This window comes from Cynocephalus volans, chromosome 5, assembly GCF_027409185.1.
Source record: "Cynocephalus volans isolate mCynVol1 chromosome 5, mCynVol1.pri, whole genome shotgun sequence".
In the NCBI taxonomy this organism is placed as follows: domain Eukaryota; kingdom Metazoa; phylum Chordata; class Mammalia; order Dermoptera; family Cynocephalidae; genus Cynocephalus; species Cynocephalus volans.
In genome coordinates, this window is record NC_084464.1 from 98,904,987 (window position 1) to 98,930,191 (window position 25,205).

The window sequence follows — 25,205 nt, forward strand, 5'->3', positions numbered from 1 at the left end:
GCCCCTATGGAGAGAAATTGAGGCCCCTGGTCAATAGCTAGTGAGAAACTGAGGCTTCCTTCTTATAGCCATGTGAGTGAACTTGAAAGCAGATCTTTCAGCCCCAGCAAAGCTGTGAGATGACTAGAGTTCAAGCTGAAATCTTGATTACAACCTCATGAGTAACTTTGAGCCAGACCCACTCAGCAACCTGCTTCCCAATACTTGATACATGGAAGTGGAATGATAATAAATGTTTTTACTTTAAACACTAAATTTGGGGGTAATTTGTTACATAGCTCTTGATCAGTAATACAGAAGAGATGCTGAACAGACACAAAAATGTATGACCAGTTTTGGTTATAAGGATCTAATTTGGGATGGAAGTGATGGACAAAGAAAGAAAATAGAGATGTATGAAAGACTAATGGAGTCTAGTGTATGAACACTAACAAAAGAAAGGAAAAGAATTGAAGAGGACAGACATCAACAGAATCCTACCACACCACAAAATTGAGTGTTAAAGTCTTATTTACTCACCATACAGTAAATGGATCATCCATCCCATAATTATATGTTTTTGAGGATAACTCATGTTACATAAAGGAGTTCAATTCCAGATTTGTCCTGGAGAATGAATGAATAATAGGACAAAAATAAGATGTGATCTTTCCTTGCTTGCACCTCTTAGTTGAAAGGAAGTTAGTGGAAAATCTAGTAGAAATTAGTAGATAACAGATTCCAAGTTTAAATCGATTTTGTCCTAATTCTACAGTTTTCTATTTAAGTATAACGAATCCAATATTTTGAGAAACATTAATAAGCCTTTTTCTTTTTTGTACTGTGTTCACATTTCTCTCAATAATCAGCTAGAAACAAAGCATGCCTTTGGGTTTGTACGTGGAGACTAGCAGATGATGCAGCAGGAATGAAAATAGAATGAAAGAATTCATACTGCATTCAGTTAATAATATTCAAAAAATGATTCTGTTGAAAATGACTATCTAGATAACTAAGCTTTTTTAGAGAGGAATGATTTTCTAAAATCCTTTGATGTATCAAAAAATAAGCCTGATAGCTTTTGTTTCATATTGCGGAGCATGTATTCCATCTGCCCATCATAATTAGCTCGTAAGTTTTGCTTTCCTAAGGTAGATAAGATAAGGTAGTTTCAGGGCCTAAGCTCCATTCTCTTCTTTCCACTTGGTATACAAACTTTAAGGTAAGAGTTTTGAGAAACATCCAGACTCACAAACAAGAGCTTGAGAACATTCTGGGAAGTGGCATAATTCCTGGGGAATTGTGTGATGGGGGCTGCCAGCCCCTGAGAAAATGCTCTGGATCTAATCAGAGGTGGTGGCCAGAGGCAGATGGATAGACAGACTTGAAGAAGTGCTCATGTTTCCCTCAGCCTTTACATGTGGTACTAAGGCTCTACGATTCCTGCTTACTCCATGAGGAGATGCAAAGCTGATAAGAAGGATGGTATCGAGGGAGTCCCACATCCTAAAGGGCACTCACGTAGTTTTCGCTTCCAGAGAAACTCACCCAATATTGCAATAGGCAGAGACATCGGTTTATTAGACTTATGGGAGGTGCTGATGGCAGCTGGCCAGCTAGAAATCAACACCACCATGGGGTACATACAACAATTATATAGTGAACAGATCAAAGTAGAGGAGTAAATCATTTGCATGCTTATGTGCTCCTCACTCAACTCAGAGTAAGTGGGAGATCTGGCTGGGTAGATAAGTTAACAGCTCCTGGCACCAGAGTAGTTAGCACTAGTGTTATAACTCCCATTTACATGCTAATTTATTTACTCAAGGCTCCTGCTTCCTATTGTCTTCCATTTTCTTAAAGGGGAAGTGCCTTTCCTTGGGTAAGCTACCTTGGCCAGGGTTAGTTTTCCAGAGGGGAGGGGAAACTCTGGCATGCATGGGGAGGGTGGATAAGTCTATGTTCCACATTTATCATACAGGGACAATAAGTGGCTTGTCACATCTGCATTTTCATGACAAAGCTACTACAGATAGGAACTCTGAGATCTGGGACAATTATCTGTAGTCATAGTCTCCAAAAGTGGCTGCCAGCACATGATACACAAAGAGTGAAATATAATTAGTGATACTTCACCTCAGAAGAGAGCTGACCAATCCAAGCCCCTCCACAGCCAAGACCCTGGGGAGGATCCATGGGACACCAGGTAGGTCCACAGCATGAGTCTCCTCTGCTAATGATATGAGATTGTGCGAGTCATTGCCCTGTTTCCAAAGGGAAAATATAGAAATCTGAAAGTAACATTTTATCCTAAGAGTGGAATTACTTGAAGAGTGGTTTCATGTTATTGACTCAGACTAAGATTACTGGATTAGTTAAATTTAGTTCTCTTTTTTTCAGCTACTCAGTGGGATGGAGGCTTCTGAGCAAAAACAGGTCAGATACAGAGAATGTGGAAGTAAATAAGTAACCTAATGAGTATGTTTATCTCCTTGTGGGTGTGAGTTTACATATCAAATTTTTTTGATTCCAGGAAAATATAAATAGAATCTGTTTGTTATGTGTTTCAGTTATATTATTTCACAATACAATAAGAATTGGTGATAGAGGCACAACATAATTTTTGGTCCTGGATCCTGCTATATAAACCTGACCTCCGTGAGATTTTAGATTTGCTGACTGTGTTGTGATTTTATACAGTTTAGTAGTTGTTGCAGGGAACCCTAAGCATTTTCTAATTGTTAAGCTTTCCCTTTTCCACTTGAGAAACTGTTTTAGAAGCTCTGTGCTCCACTGTAGACTCTGGCCCCTGCCATTTACCCTGCTTGCTCCCTGGGCCCACCCTTTAGGAGATAATAGCAGTCTCACCCCACCCCCGGGGGCCAGAGGCAAATTAGGATCCTAAAGTGACCAATGGACTGTGTCCCACAATCAGCCAATCCAAATTAGCAGGGCAGCATCCCTCATTTACATAAGAGGACCTGAATGGGAACCTGTGAGGGAAAAGGGCAGGAATTTAGGCTGTATAAGGGTGTCTTTTCCTTTGTTCTGGGAGACACTGGTCTAGGAGTTCTTGCTGCCCAGTGCTCTCCTTGCTTGCAAGCAAAAAGAGGTGCTGTAACACTGAACAAAGAGCTGCAACTCTAAAATAAAGAGCTATAAAACTACAACACGGATGCCGGTCTTGGATTCCCAGGTGCATTTGCCCCACAACAGTAGTGTGTCTATATTACAAGATCATTAGAAGCTATCTTTCTTACTGGGAGATGTCTGTAATTTTTTTCAATTTAAAATGTGTTCTTATGAGTGAATAGCATTATCTACCACTGTTTGAATGCATATTCAGTGAAATTATTTTATGACAATAATTTCTGTGCATTTAGGCCATTTGTATTTTCAGTAAGCTTTGCATTTTTCAAGACATAGATATATCAACTTTAATCCTTTTTTTGATCTGCTTTTTTTCCCTTAGTTTTTGTAATAATTGTTAAGGATTCCTTTGAAACAAATTATCTTTCCTAAGGCTCTATGTATTCAGCCTATTAAAATTTGCATCAAAAGTTTATAATGAAAACTACTCAGATAATTCAAAGATAAGGCATTGTTACAGAATTAAAATTACCCCTCAGGGTTTACTTTAAATAATCCTGGTAAGGTTTATTATATGAACAGAAGCACTAAGCAAAACAGAAAAAACTAAATAAAAAAATAGGTGATTACTTCTGTACATGTCAGTTGCTTGATCTTAATTCCCCACCCATCTATTCTCCAAGGAAATTTAAGTACTTTTCTTTATTTACCAGAGCCTTGAAACCCATAGTGTTAACATTGTTTCTTCTGTAATTCTCTAGTATTGGTCCACCAAACACTTATCTGAATACAGTTTTCCTGTTTTTAACCTCTCATTCATTCCTTCCTGTTAAACCTGCCCAACACCACCATTACTTCTTCTTACTTCTTTTCTACCTTCCCTGCTACTACTGTCTTCATTCATTTGCTTTACTGCTAAGCCAGAGATTCACACACTTTTTATTTTTTGAAGATGGCCTTGCAACCTACTTTACTATGAAGGTTGAGAACAACTATCAAGAGCTTTTCTAATTTCTTCTTTACCTTAAAAATGTCCTGATAGCTAAATCTCCTTGTCCTCTTTTCTTCCTAATCCAACTCCTTCCAACCTCCTTTACAGACTTATCCATTAGCCATATCTATTTTGTCTTATACTATCAACTGAAAATGCTCAGATCTTTGCATCCAAGGGGAAAAAAAATAGTGTTTTCAATCTTGTCATCTCCTCAAATACTACATAGACGTCTTTATCTGCCATTCAATCACTCAACCCTAAACCCTTTACATTCTGTCTTCTACCTCTGCCACATTAATAAATGATTTTGCTTATGGATTCTGTAGTTTATATTCTTAATCCCTTTCTCCTTGATCTCTTTATAATTAAAGTTTTTTTTTATTATGCCTTTCCTGGAATGCTTTTCTTCCTCACCCACTGAACACTGCAAATCTCCTCACTTCTTTCTTACCACCCTTCCTCTACATTGGTTGGCTCGTCTTCCATCCAAATGTCAGATTTATCTCCAAATTTTATCCTAACTTTCTTTTACTTCTCTTAATGTCAACCCCATTCACTGATCGCTTTCCAAGGTGTCTATAGTCACCTCCAAGCAAATGACTTTCAAATCAATATGTGCAATTCTAACATTTCACATAAAATATAAACCTCTTTTTTTCCTTATCAACTGTACAACTCCACCTTGATACTACACTAGTACTTCTAATTCAGCATATCCAAAATTAGATTCATCTCCACACATTCAAGTCATTCCATACATTTTATAATCTTGTCTACTGTATCCATGTCCTGTGTTCTGTTAGTGGTGACACCATTTTCTCTCTTATGAAATCTTTGAAACTTCAGTCTTCAATTTGTCCTTCTGCAGCATCTCCTTCTTTTTCCATGTTGCCATCACTGGAGTTTAGGTCATGTTTATTAAAATGGAAAACTTTACCCCTAGCTGAATTCAAATCTTCTGTATTCTCCTCCCAAGGAAAAGAATCACCCATGGGAGTCACAGTCAATAACATTATAAGGTCATTATGCTGAGGGGTAAGAGCCTTTGTAGTAAGCATAAAAGTGATTCAGAGTGCTTGCTTTTATGAAATTTGTCATTTCCCCATTGTATTTGTGTGTGTGTGTGTGTGTTTACCCTATTTTAGCTTATTCTCTCTCTCCCTCACTTTCATTCCTTCTCTTCCTTCCTTCCTCCTTCATTTTCTCTTCTTTCTCTCTCTTTTATAGAGGTCATACCTATACTTCTGTTTCAGTAAAGTTTACCCTCACCCTCACTCCAAATTAAGAAAACAAAATAGGGTCAAGCAAGAGGGAGTCCACCAAGAGAAGGGATATGGTCTAGGTTGCCTATCTACTACAAAGCAATGTAGTGTTGTACAGAGGGTTATGGCAAAATTCCAGCAAGTACTCAAGAGTGATTTGCCTCTTTCTTCTCTTTATCTCTTTTTGGGTCTAGCAGGGAGGCCCATTTATGGCAGGAAGAGGAAGATATACGGATCCTAATCTCTTTCACTTATTGTTACTTTCAGAGCATGCTTTTTATCCCCAATTTGCAAATCTCATCCTACTTGCAGTTTAAAGTCATTATTTCCCACCATAAAGTAAATCTGGGAGGAAAGAAACTCCATATTTTCTTTTTATTACCTATATCCTAGTGCTTTCCATAGTGCAAAACATAAAGAAGACGATAAATATTGAGTGAATGAATGAATGATTAACACTGTTTATTGCTCGCCTGACTTACTATGATAAGCACCATTCTCTTTAACTGTCAAGTTTCTACTTATATGGCTACCAGATTAATCCCTAAAGTACTGCTTTTGTTATGTCTCTTCCTCACTGCTAATAGGAAAAATCCACACTCAGCATATTAGTCAACATTTGTCACTCCCTGGCCTTAACCTTCCTTCACAACCCAATTTCCCCCTAGTTTCCTAGACATACCCAGTGCTTCCTCTAAACTGGTTTCTTGTCTGCTCTCTCAATAAAACTACTCTGCAATCTCTACCCCCTCCTTGTTGCTGTTCTTGTTACCAAAAATGTAGCCAATTGAAGTCATTCCCATCTTTTACACTTTCTCAACTGTTATACTCACTAAGAGACTGTCGTTAGTATTTCCAACCATTGCTAATTACTCACTTATAAATTCCAATCATATTTTGCTTACTATCTTCTCATAAAATTCAGCATATCTTTTCTTGATTTATGGTTTTCTATTTCTTTGACAACTTCTAAGATCCCGTTATGTAAATAAATAGTTAGGAAAAAAATTCACACATACTGCATATACAATAGAATTGTATTTTTTACTTTTCTCCATCCAGATTATAAGATTTGTGAAGATGCAATCTACAGCTCCTTTACTTTTATGTCTACTTTGAATCACTTTGGACCTTGGAAACACCCAAACATGTAGTGACTGAATGAGTGAATATAAAAAAGGCTCAATTATCACAAATGCTCCAAGGATTATTAGGTTAAATTACTGAATTCCAGTTCTTCTAGCTCCTGCAGATTCTCAGGAAATGGTATAAGTTGCTTTCTTTCAACCTATGGGGTCTTCTCTATTGTTTCTTTTTCTTTTTCTTTCTTTCTTTCTTTTTAAGCAAGAAAAGAACTTTACCAAGAGATTGACACTTATGATTTTTAACAGAACTGAAATACACTGGATTATAGAGAAAATCCAATGAAACAACAATCTATTATTTCTTATGACTTGGAATACTTGCTTTGATGTCAGGGTAATGCTGACTTCATAAATTGAGTTAAGAAGTATCCCCTTCTCGCCTATATTTTAACATACTGCATGATGTATATTATTTTTTTCTGAAATGTTTGACTTAATTCATCAGTAAACCCATCTGGCTGATTATTTTGAGGCATCCTTCTAAATTTATAAAGTTTTAGTTTTAATGAAGTCCAGCTTATCAATTTTTTCTTTTATGGATCATGCCTTTGGGGTTGTATCTAAAATGTCATTGCTCCACTTAAGGACTATTTAGTTCTGCTACTAAAGCAAGACACTTCTGGAGTTTCTCCTGAATGTTTTTGATGTTCAGTAAGTTATCTCTACTCCAGTTCATCAGAACTCAAATATTTTCCATTTCTCTTTAAGCTCTGGGAATTTTTCAGCTAAAAGCTCCAGAAAGTTTTCTGCCCCCATAATTTATCTTTGCATGGCCTCCTAGAGTCTTATTACATGTGATAGCTTCTTAGCTAAAGACTCAGTAGACTCCCCCTATACAAATTCTGTTGCTATTTTTCTGTTTTGCCCCTTTCCCTCCAGTTCTGTCCTGCAAATTTCAGCTACCTTAGCATCCCTGATCACTGCTTGCTGAGTCCCCAGCTGAGCAAAAATGTCATGTTCTCTCTTCCTTGTTCTATAGTCTGGAATGTGCAGCCAGGCAGAAAGCTGGCACATTTATATGTTTCAGCACATTCGCTACTTTCTTTATGGGCAGACAATGTTGATCTGCCTATTGACTGCTTTCTGAATATAGGAGCTTCTATTTATTCATAGACAAATGTTGTCCATTTATCTAGTTTACATAGGAAGGAAAATCTGGCACAGTAACTCCATCATAACCAGAAATGGAATTACTCAAATGCAATTTTTATTCCCACTTTAAAGGCGAGGAATTTGAAGTAGAGATAATTAAAATAATTTGTCCCAGATCACATAGATATTGAATGTAGAGCCAAATTTCAAACATTAATCTCTGTGACACAAGCCTGTTATCAATCAGTAAATCATGGTACTGCACCTACTGTCATGGACAAACATGACCTTTTAGATTCCTTCAGGCTCTGTTGAACCCCGATATTAACTGTGGCAGCATTAGCAGTAGTACTTGTAACAATAATAAGAAGAATGATAATTTTTATGGAAATAATAATTTACCATTTTGAAGTAATTTTCTGCATCTCTCATCAGTCCTCATAAGGCCTCCAAATTTCTTCACTTTCCTCATGTTATCACTACTGCCCCACGTGTGCTAAGTGGGGGATAAAGCTATAATTATTGCTGTGCTTCCAAGAGAAGGGACTCCCACACTAAAGTCACACTTAGTTCAGAGATTGTTAGGTGAAATAGGAGAAAGATAATCAAAGTGTGAAAAGAGATTTTTCACATTATTTTTAGACTACTCATTGGCAGAAAAGTAGCCTCCTGTATTTCTTGAGGGTAGAAATAGTCTTTGTCAAAACCATCTGATAGCTTCTGAAAGTTGGTCAATGGTGTGGTAGATTTTACAGAAGCATAGATTTTTATGTTTCAAAAATTTTCTTATTTGTGCTTTTCCCCTACTTGTTTCAAAATCATATTATTGAATTTAAACAAAAATTAAAAATCAAATGAAATAGAATAATATCCAAGGCTTTGGCCATTTGAGATTATGCCCACAGAATCAAACATGTTAAGCTTCCTAGATATGAAAATCTAGATTAGATTAACATGAGGCTGTAACTAATATGAAAATTGCTGTCACATAGTGTATCTTAAATTATGGTATTTTAAAGTTTCTGAATCCCCATACATTGTATTATCTAAATGCATCAATGTTTTAACTGTTCTTTTGAGGTTAGGATTTCTAAAAGAGAGCTACAAAAAAAAAAAAAAATTAAAATATTAGTAATACAAATAGTAAAGAAAAATATCATACTAGCTGAACAGATGATGATTATTTTTAGAAGCAGGTCTTTGAAGGGAGAAGGTATATTAAATTTAATGTGTTCTAATCACAAAAGAGCACAATGATTGCTCTTGTTCTGCTGTTGCTGACCTTGAGTTTATAATTTAATTTAGTACACTAAAATCAACCTTATTCATCTTCCTCTTCTTTTTAAAATAGAAATAAAGCCTCCATTTTGACCCCTCATAAAAAGGTCTCATTTTGAATCAAGTATTAATGCTACAATGAGGGGGAGTGAGATCCCCCTACACTGTATAGCATATTTTCAAGAATAACAATCACATGGATTTTTTTAGGAAGTGCTATTTTATTACTACTTTAAGGTATTCATGTTGTCCAAAAAAGTTTTTAGATGCTTGGTTTTTTGTTTTTGTTTTTGTTTTTTTCCCCTCTCCCTTAGTTTTGACAGCTGGCCAGTAATGGGATCTGAACGCTTGACCTTGGTAGCACTTGGTTCTAACAGGATGACATGAGAAAGAGAACAAGTTTGGGAGTCACAGTTGCAATTTCTGGCTTCATCACTTACTAGTTTCATGATTTGACCTTAATATCCTTATTTATTTAAAAATTACATTAAAATCTAGAGCATGGGATTATAGAAGGGTAAACATAATAGCTGTTTATTACGAAGTCAATTTTCATCTCTCACACTGCTGTAATTGGGGCCATACTTCACCCATCAGATATACTTGCATTTTGACCTTGACTTGACACATCAGCTGAACTGAGCTCACCATAGGGCAAATGCAGGTGTCACAGAGAGAGGGACCATCTTCAATATATTGACTAAGATAGGGAAAGCGTCATAATTATGGGAGGTCAATTGTTTGTTTTGTTTTGTTTTGTTTTCTAACAGGGGTCTCCTCGTGATCATAAACCTTTGGAGGGCTTATATACCAAGGAAATCTCCTGGGGTCCATGTAGAAGGGAAAATTTCTCACTAAGGTAGGGGGGCCTGGCCACATCCGACCTGCCCTTATGACAGCTTGCTTAGTTTATGTGTGAAGAGAATGAGGCTGTTATTTACTGTACGCCCTCGCTTATCCCTAAGTTAATATTTCTGCCAATTTTTTGTCTAATTTAAAATTAAAATTGTCAGTACATGACATGCCAGAGGTCATTATTTTTAGGCCTAAAGAGCTATCTTTGCTCTTGTGAAGTCAGGATGCCAAAAAGCCTCTTCCTGGAACTAATCCCTATACTGGTTTTAAAAGATTAAGAAAATAAAATGATCTGGAAAACAGTATGGATTGAGTATAACAAATAAATGCGTGGGAAATAGAGAAGAAAATAATAAGAAAATGAGCCTAAATCTGTTGTAGGACTCTAAGATATAATGTAGCCCATGTACACTTTTTTACTTGCTCATTCCAGCATTCTGCAGACTTATTCTTCTTGCCTTCTTTCTTTCTTTATTTATTTTTTCCTTCTAGGTCACACTCTCTTCTCTTTCCAGTGTGCTTCTGGGTCCATCTTCCTTTTAAAACAGCATTGTCCACTTTGAGTACATAACCAATTGGCATGTGGCTTGCACATCCTTTTTCTGCACTGGACAAACGTGGACATAAATCTCTGACTAACTCAGTGTGTAAAAAACTTTGACAGGTAAGCACAAAGTGCTACCACTGAGAATATTTGGAAAAGTTGGCTGCCGGTCGCTGGAGCACCATCAAAGGCCAATATTGAAAGAACATTTTAGAATGGAAAATACTGCCCATTTCTACCCTAGATTGCTACACAAAACACAACAGACTATGCTGCATGGATATTTCCATTGAATGATGCTGATTTTTCTCTCTTGCATTAATTTCACTTCAACTTGCCCAGACCACTTTGATAAAAAGCAATAGAAATTAAAAGCAATGCCAACTCTTACCTTTTCTGGGGCATAAAATTTGCTGTGCTTTGGAGCACACAGTTGTTGAGTAAAGAATATATTGTAAAAAAAAAAATGACATTCTGAGCCAAATTAAAGAAACTTGTTTATTTATGATGAAGTAGTTTAATGTTTTAAAAAATAAAACAATGAGCCTAGATTTTATGTAATTGGAAAATGCATGCCTTTACTTAGTACTTGGCCCAGTTAAATGATTTATTTAATCTAATTTCTGATACTCATGTTATCAATATGTACTTTAACTACACATGGAAATATAACATTTAAATATAAAGGAGGAGTTATTTTTCTTTTAGCAATGTTAGGGTAATGAGTTAAGCAATGATATCTTTATTCTGGCTAAGTCTGGTGAAATGTGAGGAAGTTACCCCAATGGTACAAATTGTAGCTATGTTACTTGGTGATCTATTTTATTCTGTTTTGCTTATAAGTATCTGAGGATTTAAATTCCATTTGAAACAGAATTCTTATGAAAATAACTATAATCAAATAATATATTTATATTTTTTCTCTGCACATAATTATGTTTTCAAGCATTTTGTTATTCTTATCCAAGATCTACTCCATAAGTCTTTCTGAATCAGAGAAATTATCTAACACGGTGTAATAAGTAACAAGCATACATCTTTTCCTTGAGAAATTAAGAAATAATTTGGTTTCATGAGATTAAAGAGCTATCAATAATCACTGTTGGAGAAAATTTTATATCACTGTTGGAAGAAATTCAATCTGCTCTTTGCTAGCAGAAGGCAAATATATTAAATGATTGTAGACATAAGTTAGACACCCAAATAGTTTAAAAATTAGTACATAGGGCCGAGCCCGTGGCGCACTCGGGAGAGTGCGGCGCTGGGAGCACGGCAACGCTCCCGCCGCGGGTTCGGATCCTATATAGGAATGGCCGGTGCACTCACTGGCTGAGTGCGGGTCACGAAAAAGACAAAAAAAAAAAAATTAGTACATAAACCTTTCATTCTCGCGTCCATATAGGTAAATGAGTTCCTTCCTAGGAAGCATCAGAGTTTTTCCTCTCTAACTAATTTCAGAAAATGATGTGACCTAGAACAGGAATTTCAAATGATAGTACCAAAAACTTTCATAGTTCTTCCTACTTGCTTTCAATTTGCAGGCTTTAAAGTAGATATTCTAGAGATTCTAGAGATTCTAGAGCTCAAAAGTTGCTTGTAAAAATATATGGCTCTGATAGTTTTAGAGTAGGAATGCAACCTTTTTTTTTTTTTAAAGGGAGAAGGGAACTTAATTAGTCTTTTTCCCTTTCATATGAAACAGTCCAAATGACATGTAGTAATTAATTGGTCAATATTGAGCAAATTTTAAAATAAATTTTTTTGTGTGAAATTACTGTGTGCTGTGTATTGTCCCAGGAGCTACAGCGGTGAGTGGGATTACATAGTTCCTATTCTCGAATAATCTACATATTAGTGCTAGGGGACAGTCAAATCTAAAGACCATTACAATATGAAAAGTACCCAGTGTTATGATAGAACTAAGAAAAAAGTGATCCAGAAACACACGGCAGTGTCTTGTAGGCAGGCATTACAGCGTGGGATGTAGCTGTAAAATGGAATCGTAAAATCAGAAAGGCTATGAACACTCCAAAAAAGGCAGTAAGTATTTTAAAACAAATAAGATAATTTCAATGGCGATTATTTTGGATAAGATGTTAAACAGAATTAAGGGATAGATAGTGATTGAAGAGTGGGGCTGGGAGCTATGTAGGCCAGAAACTTCTCTGTGAGGTCGCTTTTTGACCTGAGATCTGATTGGTAAGTAGAAAGCATAAGCTCTACACAAAGGACATGACAAATCAAAGTAACAGCTAGTGCAAATGGCCTGAGGTAGGAAAGAGCTTGAGTTGCTGTTGCAGAAACATAGAGAAGGGCAGTAGAACAGCATGCCGAGGGCAGGGTAAGCTCAAGGGATCTTGTATGACTTAAGTTAGTAGACACAGGCAGCGACTCAAGTATCGAGTTGGTCTTGTAGGCAATGTAAGAAATCTTATTCTGAATATAATGGAGATTTTAAGCTGAATAATGAATCTTATTAGAATTGTTCACTTCTATACCATTGTACCTAGGAGGAGGCCAGCCACAAAGTAGATGCTCAAGAAATATTTACTGAGTGAATAAATGACTGTTATGGCAGTGTTTGTAGAGTTATGATTGGAGTATCATGAAAGCAGCACTCAGATTCATTAATATGTCACACTGTCATTATTACGTGATGAAAAACAAATGGCATTTTAAAAGGAAAAAATACATAATCAGTTAAATCAGCCAAAATAACCCAATTTCTTTTCTAAAACCATAGTTTATAGCCTATGGTTCCTATATTTAAGTATGAATACTAATAGTGGCCCCAAAATTGCTCTAAATGATTATTTTCTTAAAAGATAATATACCTAAAATACTTGATTATAGAAGTGAGTGAGACTCTGTGAATGTGATGGATCATTATTAAATGTTCATTTTTTTAGGAAATTGGAAGAGCACAAGGATAAGTCTGGTTCATCTTCACATAACGTGCTTGGCTAATCTTAGGAGAGCACCTCAGACAACACACAGCATTTGGAACACCCAAATCTTCTAAAACTTTCTAATCCTGGCATGCAATGCTGTTCAAAATTGGATTTGTTTGGAATTGTTTTATTGTATTTGTGTCAAAACAGGTAACATTTTTCTGGTCCACTAAACTAAACCTTATTTCAACTTTGATGGATGTAAAACAGTTCTCCTTTATCTGGAAAGGGTGTAATACATAGTGTTTATGATTTGCCTCCAGAGAAGCTTATTTTGTTCATGCTATGGAACAAATACCTCGACTCTGCAAGGTTTTGGCATAAAAATCTCATGTAGACTCTCTTCCTACCTATACTAAATGGGATTATTTAATGAAATATTCATAAGTGCAATTACCTGAACTGATGACAATGAACAATGATATATGAGAGCAAAAGAAAACATATGAGTACATTTACTCAGGAGGATCCTCGAGGAATTCCTTTTTTTTTTTTTTAAGGATATATATAAAAGATACAAGAAGCGAAGTTACATAGGTAAGAATAAATCCATGGAAATGAATATACTAAGTACTTATGTGTATTATTTAATTTAACCTGCACAATAACCCTATGGCAGCTACTGTTATTGTCCTCATTTTGCAGTAAAGGAAGTCGAGGCACAGAGTGGTTATGCAGCTTTCTTACAACTCCCCAGTTAGTAAGTGGCAAGGTCAGGCTTGAATGAACCAGGCACTTTTACTGTACAACTCGACATGACAGCATGAGGAGTGCTGCTTGCATCTCTCTTCAAGGAAGAGTTTGCTATTTGGCTGCAAAGAGTTAAGTTGGCTGAAAGTGTCCAACTGCAACATTTAAACTTTTGAACCAAGACTGCACTCTTCTGGGACTTCCCCCAGCTAACAATAAGCTGGCAGAGGAACTCGAGTCTCTAGCCCACTGTGGGTGTTCTCTAATGGGCAATTTTGTTCCCAAGCCCGTTTAGCCAGATGAGATTTTGACAGATCTCTAACTTAACCTGAAACTATCCCTTTTCTTTTCTTCTTCTGGATTCCCAGAGATACAACTAATACATGATCAAGACCTCCAGAAAGCATAGTATAAACTGAACTTGTGACTAGTTAAGAAAATTAACAATTTTTATGTATACTGTGTGCCAAACACTATGCTAAATACTTTACACTTACTTTGCATGTCCCTTTAGTCCTTATTTTGTTTGATATAGTATTTTTTAGAATTACAGATAAAGACAGCTTTGAGATTTAAGAAACTTGCCCAAACTAATGAATAAAACAAAATTAGGATTTATATCCATACCTTCTTGACTCCACTAAACCACCCTATTTCTGTAGAAGATAATCCATAGCCTACTTGTAAAAAGATAAGAGGAAAACAATAATGCTTGGTAAAAATGGTATTATTATTATTATTATTACAAATGATAGAGGAAAGACTAACCAGCAAATTCTCTGGATTCCATCTTTCCTGGCTGAAGGAAAAAAATGACCTTCAAACTAAAAAAATTGTTGTCTGAAATAGCATGTGAATGGTATGAGATAGTCACTAGTTACTTTAAATTATTACAAGTCTCCAGAATCTGAAGCTTTATGTTGTAAGGAGCTGAAGAAATGTACAAATGTGATCTCAGAGTTACTGCCAGAAATATTTTAAGTATTCAGGAAGGAAGAAATGTGGGAAAACCAGAAAGGAACAAATGTCTCAATTTTCAAAACTAGGTCATGTATGGCTACATTCAATATTAACCTCTGGGTGAAAACAATTATAGAATGGATATCAAGTAGACCTGATCTGCATTTTTAATCTGTATAAAGCCCAAGTAAAAAGATTAAGAAAAACAAATGAAAGACTATAAAATGGCCAGAGACTATAAATATGCTATAACATATGTATTCATCTATATATACAGATACATTAAGAAAGATATTTGTTTTTCCTTACAAATTGCTTTGTAATGTCCCCAAACTGCAGGGTGAATGGTACAGCTGATAGTCATTATAGTCTGGGTATCAGCAAGAAGTCACACAGGTGGGGTCTCTTGCTTTCAAGGTCCCTGTTGACAAATAGGAAGTGAGATGGCTTTGAGAGATTAGTAATAGGGCTTCCTTTGTCTCAAGCTCAAAAGCTAGAGGCCCAATGATCTCCAATCATATGGAGAGCAAAGAAGCTAGTGAAATTATATTTTTGTTGAGTTGGCAAGTTTCCAAAATGATTAGGTGAATTAGATTTTTGTTTTCTTTGCTTTGTTTGTTTTAAAAAACATGAGTCTATAAGGAAATGAAACTCAGGATTTCTGGGTTTAAATTTTCAGCTATCTTTCTAACCTGTACTGTGACAAGTCACAATTTTACTGGGACTAAAATTTTCTTATCTGTACAGTGAATATGGCTCAGGTTTCTTGCAGATGGAAACTTCTGCACATGCATATGACATCTATTGATGAATACACTACCATTGCAGTACATAGAGAGAGCTGTGAGCCGAAGCTCACAAAAATAATGTTGAGAGAAGGAAAACAGACACAAAGGAATGAATAGGTAGGAATCTGCTTATATAAAATATATAAACAGATAAAGCAGAGCTGCTGCTGCACATATTGCAACGTTGTGTAAGCAGTCAAAAAGACCCTTTTCTTCAGGCTGATGAAGCCCTGATCCAGAGCATATTACTTGGTTGGTGGAAAGGGCTGAGATGCAGCTTTTGCCCATGCTCCTCACTGGCCATCCTTCTACAGGGCACAACCATACGTGGAGGGTCTGTATCCTCCTCCAACTCCCTACCTACAAATAACTACCCTGAAGGGCGGAAAACTGTTTCCCTTGCCTAACAAACATCACTAATCTCTCTTTTCTTTAACCCTCCCACACTATCTTCTTAAAGCTGACAAGATATTTCACATTCACAGATAAAATGATCAACAAAGAATCAGTGAGAACTTGTGATGGCACAGAAACCTGACAGTTGTTGTCCCCCCAAAGCAGGAAGTTATAGGTAAAATAGGAGTAGATAAATCATGTGAACTCTGGATCTCAGGAGCCAGCACAGCAGATGATGTGAGGAAGGAAGGATAGGGACAAAAATAATTGCAAAAGAGGTGAATGCATCACAGAAATTTAGGATTAGAATGTTTACATCAACCTCCTCTCCAACTGATTTACAAAGGCAATCAATCCAGAGGAGAAAACGAGTAGAAGAAAGAGTACTTAACCAGTATGGTGAAAATTATTGAGTGCGAACAAATCTCCCCTAATTACTTAACAATGAGTAAGTACAAAGAAAAGAGAATGGAGATTTAAAAAAAAAAAATAGTGATTTTTTAACCTAAGTAGATTACAAGAATATATGGCATCTGTCAAAGAGGAATATAATGGGATGAAGAGGAAATATATTAGTTAGGTCTGGAAATAGAAGAGAAGACAGTTTACAAAGAAATTAAAACTACCAAATTTACCTTAGTGATGATAAGAGTAAAATCAACGTCATGGAATCCTGGATCAGGAAAATAAGAATATATTTGACCAGCTTTTCACGTATGCAGAAGAAAAAAATCAAAGTAATAAATGTGAAAAGAGAAGGTGATAAAACTGGAGGATAAACAACAGTAACATAAATATTGTAGTAGCTTTTATTATTGTTTACAAGCATTTGCTCCCTGCCCTGCACGGTCATACATTTCTGCCTATTGCGATGTAACTCGCAGTGCCCTTCTGTAGGTGGAGTGGCTTCCTTATTTTCAAGTCTGGTCATAGAATTACTTGGGCCAAGGGAACATGGCGGAAGTGATGGTATTTCACTTCCAACAATAGTTTCTTAGAGGCATTGGATGTTTCTACCATCTTCCTTGCTTTACCTTCTGTGCAAGAATGACATACTGTAAAAAGTAGCTGCTCAGTGTGGATCATAAAGGGGAACATAAATAACATATAACATAAGGAAAATATAAATGTTTGTTGTGTGAGTTACTAAGGGGAACATAAATAACATATAACATAAGGAAAATATAAATGTTTGTTGTGTGAGTTACTAAGGTTGGACACTTTTTTTTAAACCATGGCAAAACCAATACAAAAATTATTTTGAAAGGAAGATCAGAACGACTTTAATAGGAAAAAAATAGGCAAGGAGAAAACAGATTTCCTCAAGAAAGAACTGAGCATGTAAGGAAATACATATAGCTTCCTAAATGAAAAAAACCAGAATTAGTATTAACTTTTCTATAGAACTCTATGTAAGATAAGCACAGTTCATGGAATTTTGAAGAAATTAAGTTGTGATATAATATTATGCATGGCTAAATTGTGTTTAGAAGTGAGACTGCAGAAAGACCTTTAAAGATATATATATATACAGTCAAAAAATATTAATAGTACTTCTCAAGCTTTTCTATTGCAAGTGTCTTAAACACTACATGAACTAGAAAGAATGACATTTATTGGTTCTCACAACTCAGGCACTATTGAGTAAACCACTTGCAGGAAGGGGAAGGATGCCATGTGACAAGAAGCAGCTGAAACCCAAGAACAGAACCTACCAGGGTTCCTGTTTCTCTCTGCTTCTCTCCATGCATCATCTGTCACCTTCTTTATCATGTGAAGAAAGTTTTACATCATTATGAATAAGAAATTAAAAAGCCTGGCAAAAACTCCTTAAACCAGTGGAGAGAAAAAAAAAAAGAAAGAAAAGAGAGAGTGAGTCGAAATTTAATTTTACAACAAAATTTAAAACTCAAAGCATTTCCAAAGGAGAAGTTCTCTAATAATAAAATAATGTACCACTACCTATTAAAAATTCTAAGTCATATTACTAAAGGTAGGGACAAGGATTAGAGACAGGAACTGGTAGTAAAAGTTTACTGTACTCTTTGAATAAATAGGACAACACATAGGACATAGACAAGAAAAGGAAACATAATCATAAAGAGTAAGTCTGGAAAATTTTACAATTTATCATTTTATTATTAAATGATAAATAATGAACATATGCTAAGTATTTGACTCATGAAACAGAACAGTGACCTAAACTGAAAAAATTAGGAAGTTAAGACTTAATAAGATAAAATCAGCAATAAATAATGAAGAAAAAAATATAATTGATAAGTAAATCCTAGATTTGATTTTTTAGAAAAAGAAGATGTAGACAAAACTCTGGGAAACACAGAGAAGTAAAAATTGCACAGCATTAAATATAAAAAATGTATCATTACAGATGACAGAAAAGATCTGAAAATAAGAGAATAACATGTTCAATTTCCTGTAATTATATCTAAATTTTTCTAAGAAATAGAAATTTTTTAGGAAAATATAAATGATGACAATTGATTCAAATTTTTGTTGAGAACCCAAAAGAGATCAATAGTGATGGAAGACATAAAAAAAAGAAAAAAAAAATGTCAAAAACTCACACTCACATCAAGTTAATCCTCTTCTAGAATACACAAATGGTGGAACTCATTTTCATGTAGGCAGTGCAATCAAATATGAAATATAAAAATTTAACTCCTCAAAATAAATTATAGAACAATAGATTTAAGTCTAAATAGTAAAACACTAGGAGAACAGATACATATTCATTAAATATTAAGGTGGAATAGAATATGTAAACTTGACCTAATGAGATGACACTATGGAACCTTGTCTGATTTTACAGTATAAACTTGTAAAAGAATAAACAATGTTACAAAGTAAATAACCTACCAGGAAACACCATGCAAAATGTTATTACAGAAAACATTGTGGTTTTTCTAGTATCTGAAATATTCTGGCCTATTTATCAGAAAACATAAATATCCCTTTGGAATAGATTATGAATGAGAAATTCACAAGAAATTTATAAATAACCAAAGAAAAGTAGATATATTCAACCTTGCTAATATTCAAAGAAATGGAAATTAAGGAGACATTTGAATAGCATGTTCTTGCCAAAAGCTCTAATATCCGGGGTTGGAGAAAATACTTATAATATCCTTTCTCACACATTCTTGTTAAGAGTACAAATTTATACAATTTTTCTAGAGGGAAATTTGCCGGTTTGCATAGGAAACCATGAAAACCTGCAAGCATTTGTCCTAGCAATAAAACTTTTAAGAATTTATCTTAAGGATATGATTTGAGATGGGCATTAAGCTTTACATATGAGTGTTTTTATGAAAATATTGTTTAAAATAGTTATGAAACATTATTAGAACAAATCGAAATGTCTATTAATAAGAGACTAGTTAAATTATGAAACACCACATACTAGAATAAAAATTAGCCACTAATATTAATAACAAAAAAGTACTTATTTCCATGAAAAGATATATATTTTTAAATTACAAAATCTTTCCAAAACAGTAGAATACCATTCTGTAAATAAAAACTTGAAATTTTATGTTCAGCAAACAATAACTACCATTAACTTTGGTAAGTAACTTCTTAGACTTTTGTTTGCATATTTATGTAACAATAGTGGCAAATATTGGTTATTCCATAGACAAAGACTATTCTGACTTAAGCAAAAGATTGGTTTAAAAAATGTGTATATGAAAACGTAGCTTGGTTGATAAACTTTGATGTGGATTCACAGTTGTTTGAACAATTGCATCTAAGAAGTGTTGAATCAAATCTATGTGTCATCTGAATGGGTTAAAGTCTTTGCCCTCTTTAACAATTTTATCACTGTCTAAGAACAAATTATTGTAGGGATGACAGATGACACAAAATTGTAAAGTGAAGAATGTAAGAAAACAAAGAGGGACTACGTAAAAGTGGAGAATGTATGACCTTTCTGAACATAGTCTAATTCAGTTTTTTTCTTTTACATACAGTGCAGGCCAAACCAAACATATTGATAGGCCAAAGGCAGACTTTAGACCAGAAGTTTGTGACCACGATAAGGGGATGTTTAAGTTCATTCAATCATGCAGTTACACTGTTCTATGAATTTCACAGATATTAAGGCATTTAATCCTTATAATGGGGCTCTGAGGCAGTTGGTCTTATTACCTTTATTTTAGAGATAAGAAGTCAGAGGCTCAGAGAGATTAATTAATCTAAGTTCACACAGCTATTAAGTGGTGAAGCAGAGACTGGACCCCAGGTGTCTGTCTCAAGAGCTAGTGCTCTTAGCTGCTATACTACCCTGCTTGCAGCCCTATGCAAGACACTGTTCATGCAGAAGTGAGTGAAACACAGCTTTGCACCAAGAGAATCAGATGTGTAATAACTGGCAAATACCATGCAATGTGGAATGGGTTATAATAGTATAATGGAGGTGCAGAAGGTACATTTGTAGAGTGGGAGGCTAGAATCAGCTCTACCTCCTGGAGGCTCGTTTATCATGATGGTTATCTCCCTAAACAATGACTCTTCTTTCAGCCACTCAGCCCCTCATGTTCCTGGACTTCCTTTGGGCTCACTTACAAGTGCACAGACGATCTAGGGCATGCATGAATCCCAGCACTAAACACATCTTGGGCTCTAGGAAAAGGGTCCTCACACTTGTCTACAGTTGGCTCTTAGTATCTGCGGGTTTCACATCTGTGAATTCAACCAACCACTATGGAAGATATCTGAAAAATAAAGTAAAAATAAAAGGTAACAATACAACAATAAAAATAATACAATTAAAAACCAATACACTCTAAAACTACTTGCATAGCATTTATATTGTATTAGGTATTATAAATAATCTAGAGATGATTTAAAGTCTATCTACCCTACAAAAGGATGTGCATAGGTTTTATGCAAATAAGGGCCCGGAGCATCCATGAATTTTGGTTCTATAATCAATCCCCTGTGGGAAACCAAGAGACAACTTTACCTTTATATCACATTTTGCATTTCCAGGTGGTAAATTATTTTAATGGCTGATTTGGTTTTTCCACCTTCTCAACAATTCTGAATTTAGTTGTCCTTGAGAACCAGTGGGATGTCATGGAAGTGAAACTGGATGGCGGGTTTTAGGTTCTTAGTTAAACCATGTAAGGAGAACCTTTCACAGGACCAAAGTCCACAGCATGGTGAGCACCTGCTCAGTGAAAGAAAAGGAAGGGATAGACCTATGGAACATTCAAACAATAGGACTTTATTGTGAAGAGATAATATGCATAGGCAGCCTAGAAAATGACAACTCCCCCATGGATTCTTAAGAGGAAGGTTTATATATTGTTCTGGGATGGAGGTGTTTTTCTATCCTAAGAGGAGGAATATTTGGCCTTGGGGAAGAATCTAAAGTAATGAAGGCCTAATAGGTCAACATAAGATTGTATCAGTTTCTTGTCAAGTGTGCTTGAGTTTCTGAAGTTTCTGGTCATGTGTTGTGACTCACTACCCTTTAACTTTGTTCTTTCCAGTCTAACGTCATGAATGGAAGGTCATATGGCGGTTGTCTGCACTTTTGTCCCACCTAGTGCTGTTTTTGTAATCTACAAATTCTAGGCATAGTAGACTGATTGATAGGGTGGTTAAGTTGTCATCAGTGCATTATGGATCATTAAATGCCAAGCAAAGAGGCTGGCAGTGCCAATCCAGTCTGAATATTTATGGCCAGCCTCCCTGGGGCATTTCCCTCTTCTGATATGCCTCAGAAAGAGTGGTGGCTGTGTGATCTCTTGGGCTTGAGTTAGAATCCCTGCTTGGTCAGGAGCAGTGGAGTTATATTGCAGAAGGCATTGGTTTCCCCATGTGGTAAGTGGAAATAATAAAAATGACTAACCAAGTAGATAGGTATTAGAAAGAAATCCACTTTTTTCCCATCTTTGAAATAAATTAATAAATATCATATACACAGCTCAGAGTGAAAGCAAACATAATAAAAGCATAAAAAAGCCTTGCAAGTATTCTTTATATGCCATGGAATTAAAGCCCCAGTTCCATAAAAGATACATTAAAAAGGAGAATATTATGTTTAATTCCATCCTCTTGCTTAAGGAAAAGACAAGATTTGTTTTATCCTATTGTCAAAGCTGAGGAAGCAGCAGGTTTTCAGTCTAAAACCAAATTAATAGCCTGTGGTTTCTAACATAAATTACCCAGAAGGACATCAGATATCCCAGACTAGAAAATCAAGAGCACTCCTGGGCATTAGGCAAAATAAAGTTAAATCTATGAAAGTAAGTGGTCATTTGTGAGAAAGAATCTTCCCCTCCTTTTCTAGCATCTGGTCCTGGGAACAGAGGGCTGTGAAGAGACTGGGAAATTGAGGCACTAACTATTTCTAGCAGCTGTATTTTACCAACTAAGTTGTTGTAGCCACATAATGTCTAACTTAGCCACAGTATGTCTAAGAACAGATATACCAGTATTGGCTTGATACATGCCAAATTTAAGTAACAGAATTCTATCATCTTTCAGATCTTCCTGGCACTTTCAATTAGCCATAATTTATATTCTTAGTTTATAACTGAAACTTCCTTGTATTGCAGCTGTGGGGTTACACAGAGACAGAAACTAAATTAACAAACAACTGTTAAATTACTGTTATTTTTCATTTCTCTTTTGTCTTACATTTTTATGGACTGTTAAGGGCCAGGGATTATTAGTTCCCTTTATAGGAAAGACCCCTGAAGCTCCAGAGTAAGTTTGAGAAGTTGACCACAAATTTAAAAACGAATTCCCATTCAGGTTTTATATACCTTAATTTAGGACTGAAATTAAGGAGACAATAAATCCTTTCCAAAAGAAAAAAAAACGTATCATAAATAAGAGGTATGATTTGTTCATTTCTTCATCTTTTAAATTCTTATTAAGTTTTTACTTATACCAACTATTGTCCCATGCGTTGTCCAAGAGTGAACAATAGATGGCACTTCTCAGATGCTTAAAATGTACCAGTCCCTGTGTAACACATTTAACATTCATATGAGCTTTATGAGGTAGGTATTATTTTCTCCTCTATTTTGCATATGAGAAACTGGGGTAAAGTAAGCTTTGGTAACTTTCCAGAGATAACACATCTATGATGAAGCTTCAAACCTCAGCCATTTGATGCCAGTAACTATGCTCTCCACTACTGTGATCATCTCTCTCATGAACAGGACAGTCCTAGGCTTCAATATTGTACAGAGGAAGATGGACAGTAAACAATTAAATAAACAAGAGAGCTATCTGTGAGCAACAGCATACATGTGCTGCAAACAGAGTAAAAAATATGCTGGCAGGATAGAGTCCATGAGGTAGTTTCTTTAGACTGGTGGTAAAGAAACCTTCTCTGGAACACAGGAAGGAGCCAGCTAAGCAAATATGAAAAGAACAGTGCTCAAGGCAGAAAGAGGAGCTGATGCCAGTACCCTAAAGTGGGAATAGACTTGGTGTGTTTGAGGAATAAGAATAAGACCAGAAAAAGAAGACATACAGATGGCCAACAGGTATATGAAAAAATGCTCAACATCACTAATCATCAGGGCAATACAAATCCAAACCACACTAAGATATCATCTCACCCCAGACTGGCCATTGTCAAAAAGACAGAAAATAACAAATGCTGGTGAGGATGTGGAGAAAGGGGAATCCTCCTACATTGTTGGTGGAGCTATAAATTGGTGCAATCATTATGGAAAATGGTATGGAGATTTCTCAAACAACTACAGATAGAACTGTAATATGATCCAGCAATCCCACTACTGGGTATATATCCAAAGGAATGGAAATCATCATGCTGAAGGGATACCTGCACTCCCACGTTCATCACAGCTCTATTTACAATAGCTGAGATATGGAACCATCCACCAGTGGATGACTGGTAGTTTATATACACAGTGGAATACTACTCAACCATGAAAAAGAATGAAATTTTGTCATTTTTTTTCCCTCTGCCTCAGCTCATGCATAACATTTTTCAGACTTCCAATAGGAGTACTGCTACCAGCACCATGGACTTTGAACTCTGATTCCTCCGTATTCTTTACTCCATTCTTTATCAGGTTCAAATTTTTTGAGGAATTTTACTATCGCATTAAGGCTGTGATTTCTGATTTAGTAAGTCTGGGTTTTAGGGACATGTATGTGCTTTTATGTTTGCTATTAGAACCGAAGACAAAAGTGCAAAATCATAAACATTTACAATGTAGAAACTATAACCTTTACTTTGTTGTCACGAATGGCGTTGGCTGGATGAAACCCTGTTCGTACCAAATTGTCTCTGCAAGATCTCATCCCTAAATCACGCCTCTTCCACCCCCATTCCCTTTATATCCTGTTGAGGACTCTTCAGCATCCCAGATTCTTCACTGGCTTCCTTTCTCTACGGACAAGTTTGAACCAGGAATCTTCTGGGGAGGAATGGACTGCTAAATGAACATTCATATTCCTTTACGTTAGCGCATCAGAAATTACTGACAGTCTGGTATTGTCTCTTTCTGCCTGCTGATGGATAAAGATTATTTATTAATTTTCTTCAGTGAAGTTTGGTTCCCAGAATATTTGATTAGTGCTGATGATGTTGCTACATCAAATGATAGGACAGATGCAGACAGATGACAGATTCTTATTCACTCTCTTGACCTAGAATATGCAGAATGCAGCTTTTAATTTTTGTGTAATTAACTGCTATAGTTTATAATTGCTTGTCATCTCAGCTTTTTGTTGTAATTGAAAATTATTTTTCTTCTCTGCAGTCTCTAACTAGGAGAATAGAATCCAACAATCATATCATAAACAATACACTAAAAATTATGTTAATATCTAATCACAAAATAATGTATAGAAAATACTTTTTTTTTAAGTGTGTAATACTGTCATTATCATTTAGTCTAGACCTTTTATTGTTATCATGAAGAAATAAAAATCTGGGAGATTAGATGACTTCCCAAAGGTTATATAGGCAAGAACCTGATTTCTTATTCTTAGGAGTCTTCAATCTGGGTCCAGTGTCTTTTCCATCACATCATCCAGCGTCAATATTTTTTAACTCAATAAAATCTCTCCATATTCCATAGGTTCCTTCTGCAACTATCTCCCAAACTCCTTGTCCTTGAATTTGCCTGGAGTACAGAGGAGTTTATCCAAGCTGACATACTAA